Raw genomic sequence first — 17,342 nt, 5'->3', positions numbered from 1 at the left:
GTTATAAACAGTTATATTTATGAACCTATCTTACTCTTTAAAATTTGTTGAAGGCAAGAGGGACATGCTACAGTAACGTCTATTATTTTTAGTCCGCCATTGTCCTATTCCCACAATGAAACATTTCCAGCAACAGTACCCCTCATTTCCCATCTCACTAAAAGTAATTAAAATCTAGTGCAAGGGGATATCACCTTTTTTGTGTTCAAAACATAGTACACTGAATAAAATAAATTTTAAGACACCTTTCATATTATATAAACTATAGCTTAAAATGTGATAAAGGAAACATATTGTTAGGCTAACTGAAATTCTGTTTACTACAGTACATTTTAAATTGGAAAGCAAAAGCAATGTTAGGATTTAAATACAAGTATAGCTGGGTGCCTATGGCTCATGCCTGTAATCCTACTAAGGAGGCTGAGATCTGAGAATCACGGTTCAAAGCCAGCCCGGGCAGGAATCCAGAAAACCAGAACTGCTGCTGAGCTTAAGTGGTAGCCTTGAGCTGAAGAGCTCAGGGACAGTACCCAGGCCCAGAGTTCAAGCCTCACAACGGGGGGGGGGGGAGAGAGTAGAAAATCAAGAAGAAATGCAAGCTCTACATTAAGTGGCTTAATACAAACAAATGAAAACTTTAGCCCAACAGAATCAAATTACTGATTTCTTAAAGTATCAATGGCAAATAGTGTATTAGCACTGAAAACTGCAGCTGTGGGCTTATTTGTAAATATTTTAACAGTATGTTCTCATAGCTTTGCCCAAGAGCATGTGCAAAGAGAGGCACAGTGGATCTATTTAAATTAGTACAAATGCTGTTAAATTCCTTTTTAAAAAACTCAATCTTAGCCGAGTATCAGAGGCTTACACTTGTAATCCTAGCTCCTCAGGAGGCTGAGATCTGAGGATCACAGTTCAAAGCCACCAGGACAGTTAAGTCCATGAGACTCTTTTAGCACCAATAAAAATAGCTTGAAGTGGCACTGTGGCTTCTGCCTTGAGCCAGAAGCTCAGGGACAGCACCTGGTCCTGAACTCAAGCCCCAGGATGTGCAAAATAAATGAATAGATTGAAAAAAGCAACCCTCTATTGCATTAAATTATTTTGCTTACTTTAAGACAAGATATCTTTTTAAAATAAGTCAGTGCATGCATTTCACTCATAAACTACATTGTAAGGTATCTGTAATAATTTCAATGTGATGTCCTAATAAGAAGCCCATAATGTTCCCACCAACAGAAACAAACGCAGGGTTCAAACATACAAAACAAACAAAAAAAATGAAACAAAAACACTGTGGAAATTACAACATGAGCTATCCACTTTTTTCATGGAACACCATTTACCAATGGAGGAGGTCTAAGGACAGCCTAGGCAAAAACACAAGGCCCTATTTGAAAAATAAAGGTTAACAAAAAAAGGGCTGGGGGAAGGGGTATGGTTCAAGTGGTAGAATGCCTTTCTCACAAACATGAGACCCTAAGTTCAAACTACATGATAGGAGAGAGGGACAGAGGGAAAGAGCAGGAGAGAGGAGAGAAAGAAAAAGAGAGGGAGGGGAGGAGAACATTAACATTCCAAGTGTTTGTGAAAAAAATTAATAGATTTTATCATAAAGTTCACAGGAAGCAGGAGGCCCTGGGTTCAATCCCAAGGACTATAGTAAAGAAGGAAGAAAAAAAGTTATCCAAATTTTTTTCAAAACTGATTTAAGTTTGGAAATTTTCCAACTACATGTGTGTATAAGGCCAGAGGACTTTTTCCCGTTTGTTTCAACTGTAACATATCCCAACCCATGAATGCAGCAGCTGTGAAATCCCAGCTGTCATTTAAGCCAGAGATTAACCTGGGCAAAAATGTAAAAAGTATTCCAATCTTCACATCATATAGTTTTAGTCTTGGAAAATACATGATTTGTGTCATTATGTAGTACATGTTAATACGTGGTGTATGCTACTGTGTCATGTGTGTTGAAATGTACAATTTCATAATGTGTAGCATACAAAATATTACTGTTACAGTAAATACTACTCTTATAACCCAGATTAACAAAAGGACACTAAAACCAAAATGCTGAGAAGGACCTGCTGGTATAAAGAGACTCCCTCTTGCAGTACTAGTGATGACTTCAATGTCAAAGTCACTGTGTTCCTGGAGAAATGGGAAGATTACCTCATTAGGCCACAGTAGGGTTGAGATCTTAACACAGTTTGATTTTTAGTCATATGGAAATATACATTAGTTATCTAATAAATCTGTACTAATGAAAAAGGTACCTAGTAATATATGAATATATCCGAGTTCCAATTGTGATAAGCCATTTGGCATTTAACTCTAAAACATACCACAAGACTGTAACTTGGAAATTTTCTGACTATACCTTATACACAAAGTTCTTTCTAGACAACCACCATATGCAACAATTTTATTAAAATTTCTCTCTTAAATCATGCATTTATTGAATAGTTTACTCAGCTCTATCTTCTATGTCTGCCACTCTTCTAGGACCTGAACACTACAATTTAAAAAAAATCAATATTTAAAAAAAGACACTTTGGGCTGGAAGGTGACTCAGTGGTAGAGTGCTTGCCTAGAATGCATGAAGCCCTGGGTTTGATTCCTGAGTACTACATAAACAGGAAAAGCCAGAAGTGGCGCTGTGGCTCAAGTGGTAGAGAATGCTAGCCTTGAGCAAAAAAAAAAAAAAAGGCACCTTGAAGTACAGGCTTTGAAACCACATTCTGGACTATATCCCATTTCCTAGCACGTTCTACTATAAATATGGACATGGTATGGAGCTGTGGTGAAAAGCAGTAGAACTGAAGAAGAGCAAAAACCTATGGCGTATTCACAACACAGGACCTTCCTTTGAGTGGGGTCTGTATTACCCTGAATGGGTTATATACCCAGACTCAGCACTTGTGGTGAATAAGGTTTCAAAAGGCTGCAACTTGAAGCTAGTCTCTCCTGCAGGTTTTATTTCCCAACTAGAGCATATTCAAGCCTACATTTTCTCCCCAATACATATAGCAGCAACGACAACAGAACTTTGGCAGTAAAGAAATTCATTTATTATATACTTGATCTGTTCATTACATGAGACATAAAGATAGCACTAGAAGTGATTTTAAAATTCCACTTTCAGGTTACATTTGGCACAATTTCTACATTACTCCTCAGTCCCCTGGAGACACATAAGTGAGAACTTCAACAAAGATGTACAGAGTAGGAAATGGTGTAGAGGACAAAGCAAAAACTGAGCCCATACATAAGTGCCACTAGTACTAACTATGTAATTACTGTGGGTATGTTAGAAGACATTTACCACACTGCCAATTGACACTACTACCCTCTCAAAAAGAACTGTAATCCACACTGCCTCCTCAACACATAGCACTTACACAACCTTCCTCAACAATGAGTAACAGCTTACTGTTGTGCTTTCCAAGGAACTACCTATATGGAAGCAGAGAAAAACACATTTACTTAACTCAAGGTTTCTCTAACTCAAGTAATATTAGAAGGGTAATAGTCCAGACTTGACTGGAACAACTAAACTACTGTACACTTCATCAAACACACATACATTTTTTAAAATTTACTGCTGAAATGTATGCAATCCTAACAATTCACACTCTTCAAAAGCAGACATACATGTGACTCATTTAAAAACTTTTGTTTGAAGGGAAAGAGGGAGGGGGAGGGGGAGGGGGAATGAGGGACAAGGTAACAGTACAAGAAATGTATCCAGCCTAATGTATGAAACCGTAACCTCTCTGTAATTCAGATTGATAATAAAAAATATATAAAAAAAACTTTTGTTTGTTCAGTGAAACTTTGTAAACAATTAATTATAACTGAATGTTAATATAATTATATCTGCCAAGCCGGCCAAGAACAACAGAAAACTATTTAACAGCTTAAAAATAGTCACTTCGGGTCAAGACACAAGTGAGTTAAGCTAAGGGTCAGAGTCTTATCAACAGATGATTAAGAGTTAAATGAACAAAAGAATTCATGTGCTGGGATATGTTAAGTGATTACAGACTAAGCCAAAAGGTTTAGCCCAGTGGTTCCTCAAAATTTTCTACATACTACAATAGCTTGCAGAGCTTTTAAAAAATTATATTTAATTTTCCTCTGAATTATTAGCATCATGCTTATAAGCATGTGCTTATATTTATAATTTTACATAAACCATCTCTTATTTATTCCAAAAGTTATTATTATTAACACGGGAATAGTAAGTGTCCTTGTCATGCTCTATACTAGTGTTCAAACCATAAGCCAGGCAACAGTACTATTTGAAGATCCTAAGCTGACCTGGTACATAACACAAAGAGTATATTTGGGTACCTGTGATTTATCACTAAAAACGATCAGAGATCATCTGCAAAAAGTGATGACTTAAGAGAAACAGCTCTGCAGATTAAGTATGTTTTCAAATCCATATGTATCAGTTTCCTGGCGAGGGTAGCCATAACCAATTACCACAACAGAACTTAGTGTCATCGTTCCAGTAACTAAGGGTTCTATACCAACTGTGCTGGCAGAGCAACACTACCTCTGAACAAGTCTTGAAGACTCGTTCCTCTCATGTCTAAGCAACTGTTGCCCTACGCTTTCCTTGCCTTGTAAATTGAGTCGACCCTTTTAACTAGAATAATATATCCCTAGTAAAATTCAGAGTATAAATGAAGCTTTCAGTTGTAATATCTGAACTGAAATTAAGCAAAATTAAGCTGGGCACTGATGGCTGGTTCACAGGTGTAAATCCCAGCTACTTAAGAGGCTGATATCTGAGGATCATGGTTCAAAGCCTGACCAGGTAGGAAACTCTTATTTCCAACTATCACCAGAAAACCAGAAGTAGAGCTGTCTCAAAGTGATAGCATCTAAGCCCTGAGTTCTAGCTCCAAGGCAGAACAGGAAAAAGAAAAAAAGCTGAAAGAAAGGAAAAGACGAAGAAAAAGAGAGAAGGGGGAGAGGATGCAAATGGGTGGGTGTACACCATCAAGTAAGCAACAGGAGCACCTAAGATCATGAGTATCATAGACCACAAGTGTCATGTCAACAAAGAGGACCCAATTTGAAGGGATTCTCTTAGCTGAACAGGCTGATGTGAACAAAGAAAACAACAAACACTTCCATGGACACAGTTCTGCATCTACATTGTAAAAATAAAGATTTATATCTACCATCAACTCATTACTTTAAAAATTGGTAACTAAGACAGATAAATCCAACTTCTATTTCAGGATATTTCAATAAAATGAGTGGAAAGAGGGGCTGGGAATATGGCCTAGTGGTAAGAGTGCTTAGCTCGTATACATGAAGCCCTAGGTTTGATTCCTCAGCACCACATATACAGAAAAAGCCAGAAGTGGTGCTGTGGCTCAAGTTGGCAGACTGCTAGCCTTGAGCAAAAGAAACCAAGGACAGTGCTCAGGCCCTGAGTTCAAGCCTCAGGACTGGCCAAAAGACTGGCAGGGAAGGGGGGGAAAAATGTCAAGGGAGAGCACCTAGGCCTTGAATTCAGGCCGTAATATCAACACACACACACACACACACACACACACACACACACACACACACGAGTGGAAAGAGTAATTCTTCACAGAATTTCAGACAACAGTGCAGATGCAATGATATGATTAGAGCATAAATTTTGGTATTTCTATAATGATATATTCTAATATAATAATAATGGTGAGCTAAACAACCATCACGAATGACTGTTAAATCCATTAGAGGAAAATCTAACATGGAACTTTATAATAGATGAAGTTTTAGTTCATCTGGGATATAGTAACAACGAACACCTTACATTGAGTGTGGTGGTTCAAACCTGAATTGCTGGCTAAATTCAGAGGTAGGCACTCATTGTAATTTGCTTGGGGGGCGGGGAGGATACAGGTTTCTTTAAGCAGTCAGTAGTATTCTAAATGACTCGTGTCCAATGCTCTACCCTCATGTTTCCATAATGATCGGCCTCCATTTCAATAACTTCTCTTTCTCTCTGACCCAATATGGATTCAAAGAAACCTGGCTACAAGCTGATTTCCCTATCACCAGTAGTTCTCACAGTAGTGTATCTAAATCAGCTGTAGCAGCTTTTTCAAGCTAATGCCATAAACTTTGAGCAATACAAATTCTTAATTTCAGTAAGCCAGATGAACAGTCCAGTTGTGCATTTTGAGAATATCCCAGGGTCGTGCAAACCCTATTTTTCATCATACAGTAAACTTCAAAATTTTCCTATCTTTAAACCATTAAAATACATATACATACATATATATGCATGTACACACACACACACACACACACACACACACACACTTTCATAGCCAAAAGTGGAGCTGAGACTCAAAGTGGTAGAGCACTAGCCTTGAGCAAAAAGGCTCAGGACAAGGCCCAGGCCCTAAGTTCAAGCCCCACAACCAACATGCATGAGCGCACACACACTCCTCTTTATAGTAAAGACCTTAAATTTCTGATCTATTTAGTTGCTGACACAGAGAGACAGAGACACACACACACACACACAGAAGCAATGCTGGAGGTATCGTAATTCCAGACTTCAAACTACTATACGATCTTAGTATCTTAATAGTTTAGTAATGGCACACATGCCAATCTAACAGACTAGAACACCCAGAAATAAAGCCATATACCTACAGCCATCTGATATCTTAACAATAGAACCAAAAATATATGTTGTGGAAAAGACGACATCTTCAACAAAATGGTGTTAGGAAAACTGGGCATCTATATGCAGAAGACTGAAACTAGATCCCTGTCACCTTGTACTAGTATCAATTCAAAGTAGATCATTTAAGAGCTGAACCCTTGAAACTACTAGAGGCAGGAATAGAAGAAACATTAGTTTATTGGCATAGTAAGCAACTCCAAGGACTCTTCAAATAGAGAAAATTGACAAGTGGGATTTCATTAAACAAGTTTCTGAGCAGTAAATAATATAGTTACTAAGCTAAAGACAGCCTACAGATTGGGAGAAGATCTTTAAAAGCTATACATTTGAAATGAACCTAATATCTAAAATATATAGAGCACAAGAAACTAGATCCCCAATTAACCGTCACTCAATTGATAAATGGACAAAGGAGCTAAATAGAGGCTTCTGAGAAAAAGATGTAAAAATGGCCAATAAATATGAAAGACATACTCAGCATCCCTGTCCATAAAGGATATGGAAATCAAAACAACACTGCAGGGCTGGGGATATGGCCTAGTGGCAAGAGTGCTTGCCTCGTATACACGAGGCCCTAGGTTCGATTCCCCAGCACCACATATACGGAAAACGGCCAGAAGCAGCGCTGTGGCTCAAGTGGCAGAGTGCTAGCCTTGAGCGGGAAGAAGCCAGGGACAGTGCTCAGGCCCTGAGTCCAAGGCCCAGGACTGGTGCAAAAAAAAAAAAAAAACACTGCAATTCTATCTCACCCAGTAAGAATAGCCATTATCAAGAATATGAACAAATAATTCAGTTGAGGATGTTGAAGGAAAACAAGCTATTTACACTGTTGGTGGGAGTGTAAACTAGTACAACCACTATGGAAAACAACAGAAATACCTCAAAAGAACTAAACACAGAATATTATGGTAACACTCTTGGGCATTTACTTAAAAGGTTTCAAGTCAGGATACAGTAAAGACACTAACCCATGTTCATTGCTGTACTCTTCACCATAGCCAAGTTACAGAAAGAGCCCAAATCCCCTACAACAGAGTAGTGGATCAAGAAAATGTGGCATATGGTTGGTGGCAATGTAAACTGGTACAATCACAGTGAAAGGCATTTTGGAGATGCTTCAAAAAGCTAAACAGAGAACTACTCTATGATCCAAAAAAAAAAAAAACACTCATGGCCATTTATCACAAAGGTTTCAAGTCAGGATAAAGTCACTAGCACACTCATGTACTACCATAGCCAAGTTATGGAAGCTGGCCAGTTACCTACTTCAATGAACAAATAGATGAAGAAAATGTGAGGGAGGGAGGGAGGGAGGGAGGGAGGGAGGGAGGGAGGGACAGGGACAGGGACAGGGACAGGGACAGGGACAGGGACAGGGACAGGGACAGGGACAGGGACAGGGACAGGGACAGGGACAGGCAGGCAGGCAGGCAGGCAGGCAGATGTAAAAAGACAAGAGTTTACTCGTCTATCAGGTAGAATGGTTCTATGTCATTTGCAGGGAAATAGATAAATGTGAAGCAAGTCAGGCTCAGAGAGACAAAAGATGCAAGTTTTCCCTCATATGTAGAACTTAGACCTAAATTACAAATGTGTATTAACTAAAGTATGGTATATTCAGGGGAGGATTTGTATAATTCCTCTGAACAACTAACTTACAATTTAACAAACTAAAAACCAGGAAGCTGTAATGTGTTGTTGGGCAGAGGTTAAAAGACATTATATAGTCACTGAAAACTATAAACGGACAAAGATAGAACCAAAGCAAAAAAAAGTGTGCTATAAAGAGTCCGAAAAGCTGGAAGTGGAGCTGTGGCCCAAATGGTAGATGCCTAGCCTTGAGCCAAGAGCTCAGAAAGGATGCCCCAGCCCCAAGTTTAAGCCCCGGACTGGCACCAAAACAGAAACAAATCAAGGAAAGGATGGACAAATGGGACTGCATCAAACTGCAGGGCTTCTGCAGGGCAAAGTACATAGCTCTCAAGATAAACAGAAAGCCCACAGATTGGGAAAAGATCTTTACCAGCCATACAACAGACAAAGGCCGCATATCCAAAACATATGCAGAACTGAAAAAATTAAATTCCACCAAAACAAAACCGCAAAGAACCAACAGCCCCCTCAACAAGTGGGCTAAAGACCTAAAAAGAGACTTCTCTGATGAGGAAATGAGAATGGCCAAGAGACATATGAAAAAGTGCTCTACATCACTGTCCATAAAAGAAATGCAAATCAAAACAACATTGAGATTCCACTTCACCCCAGTAAGAATATCCTTTATCAAGAAAACTAACAACAGTAAATGTTGGAGGGGATGTGGCCAAAAGGGAACCCTACTTCATTGTTGGTGGGAATGTAAACTGGTTCAGCCACTCTGGAAAGCAGTATGGAGATTCCTCAGAAGGCTAAACATAGAACTCCCCTATGACCCAGCAGCTCCACTTTTGGGCATCTACTCAAAAGACCACAAACAAGAACACACTAAAGCCACCAGCACAACAATGTTCATGGCACCACAATTTGTCACAGCTAAAATATAGAACCAACCCAGATGCCCCTCAGTAGACAAATGGATCAGGAAAATGTGCTACATATACACAACGGAATTTTATGCCTCTATCAGAAAGAATGACATTGCCCCATTCATGAGGAAATGGAAGGACTTGGGAAAAATTATACTAAGTGAAGTGAGCCAGACCCAGAGAAACATGGACTCTACGGTCTCCCTCATAGGAAATAATTAGCACAGGTTTAGGCTAGTCACAGCAGAGGATCCCAAGAGACTAATAGCTATGCCCCTATGAATGCATAAGATGTTGCTAAGTGAAATGAACTCCATGTTATGGAAATGACTGTTATATCACTGTTGTAATCACTTTCAACATGCCATGTGAAACCGTAGCTTCTATTGTTGATGATCCTCTTGTATCCCCTTCCTGTGGTTGTACCCGCACTATCACTGTATCTCATCTGAGTATACACTGGATACTGTATATACTGGTATTAGAACTAGGGAAGTGAAAGGAAATAGCAAAATCGAGAGACAACGGATAAAAAGATAAATGACTCCAAAAGCAATACTTGCAAAACCATTTGGTGTAAACCAACTGAACAACTCATGGGGGGTGAGGGGAAGGGGGAAGGGGGGAATGAGGGAGGAGGTAACAAACAGTACAAGAAATGTACCCAAGGCCTAACGTATGAAACTGTAATCTATCTGTACATCACTTTGACAATAGGGGGGAAAAAAGAAAACAAACACACATACACACACAAAAAAAACAAGAAACAAACAAAAAGTGTAGTCAAGATTAAAGTAGGGGAACACATCTGTAATCCCAGCTGCTCAACAAATCAGCAAGTAGAGAAACAAAAGTTGTCAGGCTAACCCAGACATTTCAACCTTTAAGAATAGAGCTTTCCAGTTACGGTAGTTCCGCAATCAATCCCTCAATATCCAGGAGGGACTGATTCCAGAACTACCATAAATGCCAAAATCTGGATGTTTAATATATAAAATGGTATCATAGCATTCACATATAACTGTAGCATACCTCCTGTAGACTTAAACCATGTTTCAATTACTTGTAATACTAAGCATATAACACTAAGTAATTTGCTATACCATACTGTTGAGTGAATAAAAACTACTATCTGAAAATGTTCAGTACAAAAACATTTTCTTTCTTAAGAATTTTCTCTGCAGAACTCATAGATAAGGAGGGTGGAGATGTCTTAAGACAATTCTACCTGGGCCTACTCTATGTAGGCCCTTTCTAGCTCCCAAACCAAAATTTCAAGTAACTGATGCACTGTTTAATTTATGCAACCCAGCATCACTTGCAACATGTGCATTATAAATCTCAAGAGCCTCCCAGATCTCTTCCTGATACTAAGCATAAAATGTAACTCGGACTATGTCAATGTGTTTACAGATACATATATGTTTGCTTGCAATTTTACTCTAAACCTTTCAGACAGAATCAAGTTCTCCATTTGTGGTCTCAAAGTCTCTATGTTATTCTTTAAATGGACTCTGCATTAGTGGACATACTGATATAATTCTAACATGTCCAGCTATTTTCCACTGTGCTGTTCTGATTATTATTGAAATGCTTGTTTTCCAAATGTCATTTCTTTTATGATTCCTATCCAAATACCACCACTGAAGATGCTGGATACTTTCCTCCTATGCTCTTAAAACATTGTATTACTCCTCTCAAAACTAGCCAAAAGCCTCATATACATGAAGCCCTGGGTTCGATTCCTCAGCACCACATATATAGGGGAGGGGAAAAAAAACTAGCCAAAAAATACATACACACACACACACACACACACACACACACACACACACACACACACACACACACACACATATATCTCAATCAGGAGCCAGAGATTTAAGGATGGTGGTTCCAAGGCAGTCCAGCAGGAAAATCCATGAGACACTCCTCATCTATAATTAACCACCCCAAAAGTGGAAGTGGAACTCAAAGTACTAGAGCATAGCCTTGAGCAAAAAAGTTCAGAGACAGTGCCCAGGCCCTGAGTTCAAGCCCTGTGTTTGGGGAGGAAAGGGGTGTTAATTACACAAGAAATTGATGTAGTGATGTTTTCTTTTAAATGTGACGACAAATCTGGTTATTTAAACTTAACTTTGCTGAACCTATTTCTTCACTTGTAAAATAGAAATAAATTATAGTCTATACTCACAGGCAAGGCATTATCTATTAAATGTTAGCACTTTCAAGTCACCTTTATTGTGCATTTTTCCCAACCATGCTAAATTATAAACATTTAAAAGAGCAGTCTGTCACACTTATTCTGGCTCTCAAACATTTTTTTAAAAAATCTTTGTAAACCTTAATATGCAGAGCTTGTGCTCCAGCACCATAAAAATAATCCAAGGTAAAGTTATGTATAATTTTGCCATTATCAAAATAAATCAACTCTTCTCCTCTCTTTAAACTCTTTAAACTCTTCTCCATGTAACTATTTCAAGAAAATTGCACTAATATAGTACTGAAAGATCTGAGTTCACTTGATCATAATTAATATATAGAGATGACATTTTACACAAGGCAATGAGTAATTATACTAGTCAAAAAATTCCAAATACTTCATATAGTTTTAACCCAAGTATACTATTGAAGTGCTTGTGTGATTGTAATGGTAGGATTCTATCCAAGAAATTAATCTCATCATTCACAGAGAACTTGAAAAGGTCTTTAAGATTTACCGTTGAAGTTAGTTAACACTATAATAATACTGACTGTAATTTCTTGACAAATCAAAATGCAGGTAAGCTAATCAAAACTAATGTATCATGAAGACAAAGGCACAAACTTGAGGCCAATTTGAGCATTAATACAAGAAAAATATTCAACCTTAAATATGTTTAAGTTCATAAGACAGGATATTTTTATTGACAGCATTGTTGGCTGATATTTCTTACTTTCGTGTTTCACACACAAAAATTATTCTAACATCTCATCTGAGATTTCAGTCACACACAACTTGTAATTCATTTTATAAATCTAACTTTAAGATCTACAAATTAACTCATAAAATTGTAATCTGCTGTTGCTTTAGTGCTTAATTTGCAGAAGTTATTGATAATGAATCATCTCACAAAGAGTTAATCCTTAAAAATGACAATCAAATGCTAAGTAGTAGCAGCAGCAAATTTTTTATTTAAAAGTTACCTAATATATTTAAGAGTTTTTTCCCTCTGGCAATGCTGAGGCACTTGCCTCGGGCTTCTAGAACTTTGGGAAATACCCCATCACTGGGCTACTTCCCAAGCTACTGTCTGAAAGCTTTCTAAATGAAAATGTCACAAGTCTAGAAATAACTAATCTAGGTAGTAATAAATTAAAACAGATAAGGGGTTAAAAAATGAAAATGAGTTAGGCATGGTAAACAGCAGGTGACAGGAACAGCTGATCACTTTGTTTGCTCATTTACATAAAACAATTTTTAAAAAGCTCACCCTGATGTTGCTGAGTTCCGTAAAGACAAACATCAAGCAGCATGACGTAATACAAAGAGTCCTGGACTGAGTCAGAAGACCTCTGTTATAGTCAAAGGTCTCAGTTTCCTCATCTGTAAAATGAGGGTACTGAATTAGAAACCACAGTCCTTCCTTTCCATGTTTCCCTTCAACTGTTTTAGTTACAGTCAACCCTGATCCAAACATTAGGTGCAAAATTTAAAAAGTAAACTATTCATAAATTTTAAATAACTTTCACAAGCGTGTATCATTATAACAGTACAATTTCCTAAATTTGTTGTTGCTAATCTCTTCCTATGTTGATTTACATGAAGCTTTCTCATAGGTGTGAATGTATGTATAGGTTAGAAGCCGTATATACTAGTGGCCTGTACTACCTAGGTCCCAGGCACTCACTGGGGGATCTTGGAATTTATCCTCATGAATAAAGCTATTATGTTATCTTTAACATGTGAGTGACTCTGTAGGTTAATTCAGGCAGAAGCAATAAAATATTGGGGGAGGGGTAGATAACTACTAATTGCTAACATTGTAAACAGCAGGAAGGAGTAAGGATGAAAATAATTTTCAGATTACACTGCAAACAGTAATTTTTCATAACCTTATTGCTGAGTTGTAAGAATATACTAGCCTTAGTAACATGGTCATCTAAACAGGATTAATCACTTTCAGCCAATCAAAAATGCCCAAGAAAATGGATGTGGTAGTACAGGAACACCTTTAGGTTAATGCTTGCGAAATAATTTGTGTGCCTTGTAACTGTCTCCAATTCAGTAATTGCACAGTGAACTGACAAGAAAAATGATTTGAGTAAATTAAATTATTTAATTTTAGTAGGCAGTAAAATAATTATAGTTGTGATGTCCTTTGTGTTAAGGTCTTCATTTTCCCTGTGCATGTTTTCTCTGAGTAGCTCTCAAGAAAATAAAACCAGGATACTTTTTCCTGACAAAAAGTCTAACTGGGAAAAAAAAAAAATTTCCCCCCCTTCGGAGACATTAAAAAACAAAACCAAAAACAAGTAAACAAACTTTCTATATTGAAAGAAACTAATCATCTAGCTGTAAGAAAGAATAGGATCTCTTTAAAAAACAAAAACAAAAAATCAAAACTGCAACTGCCTAATGATTTGTCCTAACTAATTATCTAGGGGCTAACAAATTTAACTAGTTTTAAGTTCAAAGCCAAGCTAATACTCTACTTCATACTTACATGTCCTTACTAGGTTCTTACCTCATAGATTTAAACCTCCAGTAGTATCAGAATATAATATAGTTATGGGAAATAACAAACATAACTTGACCATCAAAAATATATCAAAAATGTTCTCAGAAATTGTTACTTACTAATTAACCTTAACTGTTAATTACTAATTAACTTTAACCTTAGTGTTAGTTGAAGGTTCACACATCTGTAATCCTAGAGCCCCGAGGAAGTGGAGAACGAGGAAGTGGAGAACGGAACGATTTTGTTAAAAGGCTAGCCCAGACAAAAAAGTTTTCTCAAGCCCGATTCTCAACCAATAGCTGGACAGAGTAGAATACAGCTGTCATCTGAAGTTACATGGACAGCTGAGATTGGGAGGATCGCAGTGTGAGGCCAGACAGTGCAGACAAGGCCAGGAAGGGAGGAAGCTGGACACGGTGGCACGTGCTTGCAGTCACAGCAATAACTAACTACACAAAGTATGTGTTGATACAAATTACCAATAACTTAGTATATCAGCAAGCTTCATTTCTTAAATATTTCTCATGCCAATACATAACATCTAGCACAATATTCAGAATATTAATAAAAAATTTTTCTTTGGTTAGAAGAAACCAAGGCAAAACTAAGACAACTACCATAGCAATGAAATTTGTTCTTTGCTAGTCTGGTCACCTATCAACATGTTCCCGAAACAGAAATATCCAAAACAAAACTCCCATTTATACTGAACATATTTTACTTTTTAATATTTTGGTATTATGAACTTTCAATCCTAATCAAGCTGGTTAAGTAACATTGTATTTAGTGGCAAACAATATAAACTCTAGTGCTCTATTTTGATGAGTTGTTTCCAGCAGTTTTCTCCATCTATCTTCCCTCCCCCATCACCTTTCATGAAGCATTTTATTCAATCATAAAAAGTACAAGTAAGACAGTATTTCCTGGAGCTAATGTTACAGAAATGTAAAACACTAACTGAAAGACTCTTGGGGGCAAAGTGCGTGGAGATGAACTGTGAACTCCAGGGCACCATTCTTCCTCCTCAGGGCTGCTGCTGTGCAGGGACCTATGGTGAAACCACTACAGCCACCATGTTTGAGCAGAGGGGGCCAATCAACTTGGGGACTTAGGGATAAGAAGGAAGGACAAGAGACTAAAACTCAGTGTCATTGGACAAGATAGCTGTGAGAATCACTTCACATTGAAAATGACAACACAACTCAAGAAAAGTCATCAGACTGTCAAAGCAGAGGGCTCCAGAATTTTCATTCATATCTCTCTGACAGGAAGAAGGGAGTTTATCGGGAACAAATGGGGACATACAATGCTTTAGATATACTCTAGTTCCTTTTACTTTTCCCCCAATCCTTTTGTAATGAAGTGTTCAAAATGAAATGGAATACTGGCTTCCATCTCCTTAAAACATCTCATCATTTAAGTTCTAGTGCTTGCTATTCATTATTGTTCTCACTGTGCTAATTTTTCACAAACTAAGCTCAACCCCCTCCATACTATCCTTTCCTTTTGAAACATTACATCTGTGCACAGAGGCTACACCTTACACCTTCTTCAGGGCTATGCATTTTCAAGCATGTGGTGATAACTAAGAGTGGCCAATGTAAGTCAGTACAACTGACCCAATGACTATGCTACTTGCCTTGACGGGTACTGCTTTAGTCCTGACTATGACTTAGTGGTAGATGGAAGTTTTTCAACGAATTGAAGGTGGTGAAAGGATCCTTCCTTAACTTGAAGCTACTTTTGAAATATAAAGGTGTACACTAAGAAAAGGGGAATATGAGGTTTGGAGTTCAGCTGGCAGGTGTGGAGAAAATAATGACTAACTCCAAGACGGCTTCATAGAAGCTATCTGAAGAGAAATTAGTTTAAGAATACATACACACATACAAACACACACACAGAAAAACCCACAAGAGTCCTCATTAGAAGTTAATAAAGTTATTCATGCAGAAATATAACCAATAGAATACTGCACCTTTTGATTTTATTTGTACTTTTTCACCAGGGACATGGGTGTTAAATGGACACTGTCTGTTCCAGGACCACTAAAATAAACAACATTTATTTAAAAAAAAACATAAAAAGAAAGCACTGGTACAAAAATTAGTACCACGGATCTGCTATTTAAACTAGTGGATATATACTGTGAAGCAAGTTTCCCTCTCCTTTGGGAACAATGGGAGGCAGTGAGGACAAAACCGAGGCCACAAGCATACATCATCTGTCCTATTTTCTATGACTTTCAGTCAGTATATAGTTTAATTTTTCAGATTCCAAAATATTTCATTTAGATATAGATAGTACAGAATTCTTGAAACACTGTGAACAGCTAGAGCTCAGCATCAAATAGCTGCACATTTGCTCTGAGCAAGGAATACTTGAAATGGTGGCATTTTTAATGTTGTTATTAATTACTGCAATACATTTGGAGAGACAAAAGATATAAAAAGTCCAAATTTGTTGAATTACAAAACAGTAAAGTCAAAACAAGTTAATTTCATATTTTTATAAAATATTTTCTAAATATTCCCTAAAATAATTCAGAAATTGCATAGTTTTATTCTAAGCACTTCTTTCGAGACTGAAAAAGAAAAAACTTGCCCAAAGAAGGTGATTAAATTAGGGATTTAAAAAAGAAAAATCGAGCTGGGTACCAGTGGCTTATACCTGTAATACTAAATACTCTGCAAGCTGAAATCTGAATATCAAGGTTCAAATCCAGCACTAGTAGGACAAGTCCATGAAACTCTTATATCCAATTAAATACCAAAAAGCCAGAAATGGAGTTGTGGCTCCCAGTAGTAGAGTGCTAGCCCTGAGTTAAAAAAACAACAACAACAAAAAAAAAAACCTCAAGAGACAGTGCCCAGGCCATAAGCCATAAGTTTATTTCCTAGGACCAACAGGGACATGCACACGTGCACACACACAAAAGCACATATCTTCCTTTGCAACTATAACCTTCATATCATTTATTTTCCTTTCATTCCTAAAGCATAGTTCAACTGATGAATTTTAAAACCCAACAAACACTAGGATAGCTTTTCTAAAACTAAATTAACAAGGGTAAAACTGGGTATCATAGCAACATATTTTAATAGCACTATACTGGTCTTTCACAACTTTATAGAAGAAGCATATAATCCTAAACAATGATTATTGGAGTAAAAACCAACATATTGCTACCCTCGTTCTAAAATGCAGATTATTTCTCAAAGTAAAGTGATCCCACCTCAGCTAACAGTTTGAGCATATAAATACATACAGTATTTCTTTCTTGAAATATAAAACATGCATTAAACTTTGCTAAAACACACTGCATAAATGATAATTAGTTGATTCAGAGTGGCAAAAGAATCTAATCATTTTCTCTAATAGGACTGT

At 37.4% G+C, this 17,342-nt stretch overlaps 1 protein-coding gene across 8 annotated transcripts in view; it reads right to left on the bottom strand.

The window, feature by feature from the left end:
• Window positions 1–17,342, bottom strand: part of Tbl1xr1 (TBL1X/Y related 1) — a 132,583-nt gene that overhangs the window by 38,303 nt on the left and 76,938 nt on the right. For 3 of the 8 annotated variants that reach the window (XM_048347086.1, XM_048347090.1, XM_048347089.1), the window contains exon 3: window positions 12,708–12,820. The exons of the other annotated variants lie outside the window; for them this stretch is intronic. The gene's annotated coding sequence lies outside the window, so the exon portion shown is untranslated. The remainder of the gene's footprint in view (window positions 1–12,707; window positions 12,821–17,342) is intronic. 8 annotated transcript variants of the gene reach the window in all.

Source organism: Perognathus longimembris, chromosome 5 (assembly GCF_023159225.1).
Source record: "Perognathus longimembris pacificus isolate PPM17 chromosome 5, ASM2315922v1, whole genome shotgun sequence".
NCBI lineage: Eukaryota > Metazoa > Chordata > Mammalia > Rodentia > Heteromyidae > Perognathus > Perognathus longimembris.
This window is presented reverse-complemented; position numbering and strand designations above follow the sequence as displayed.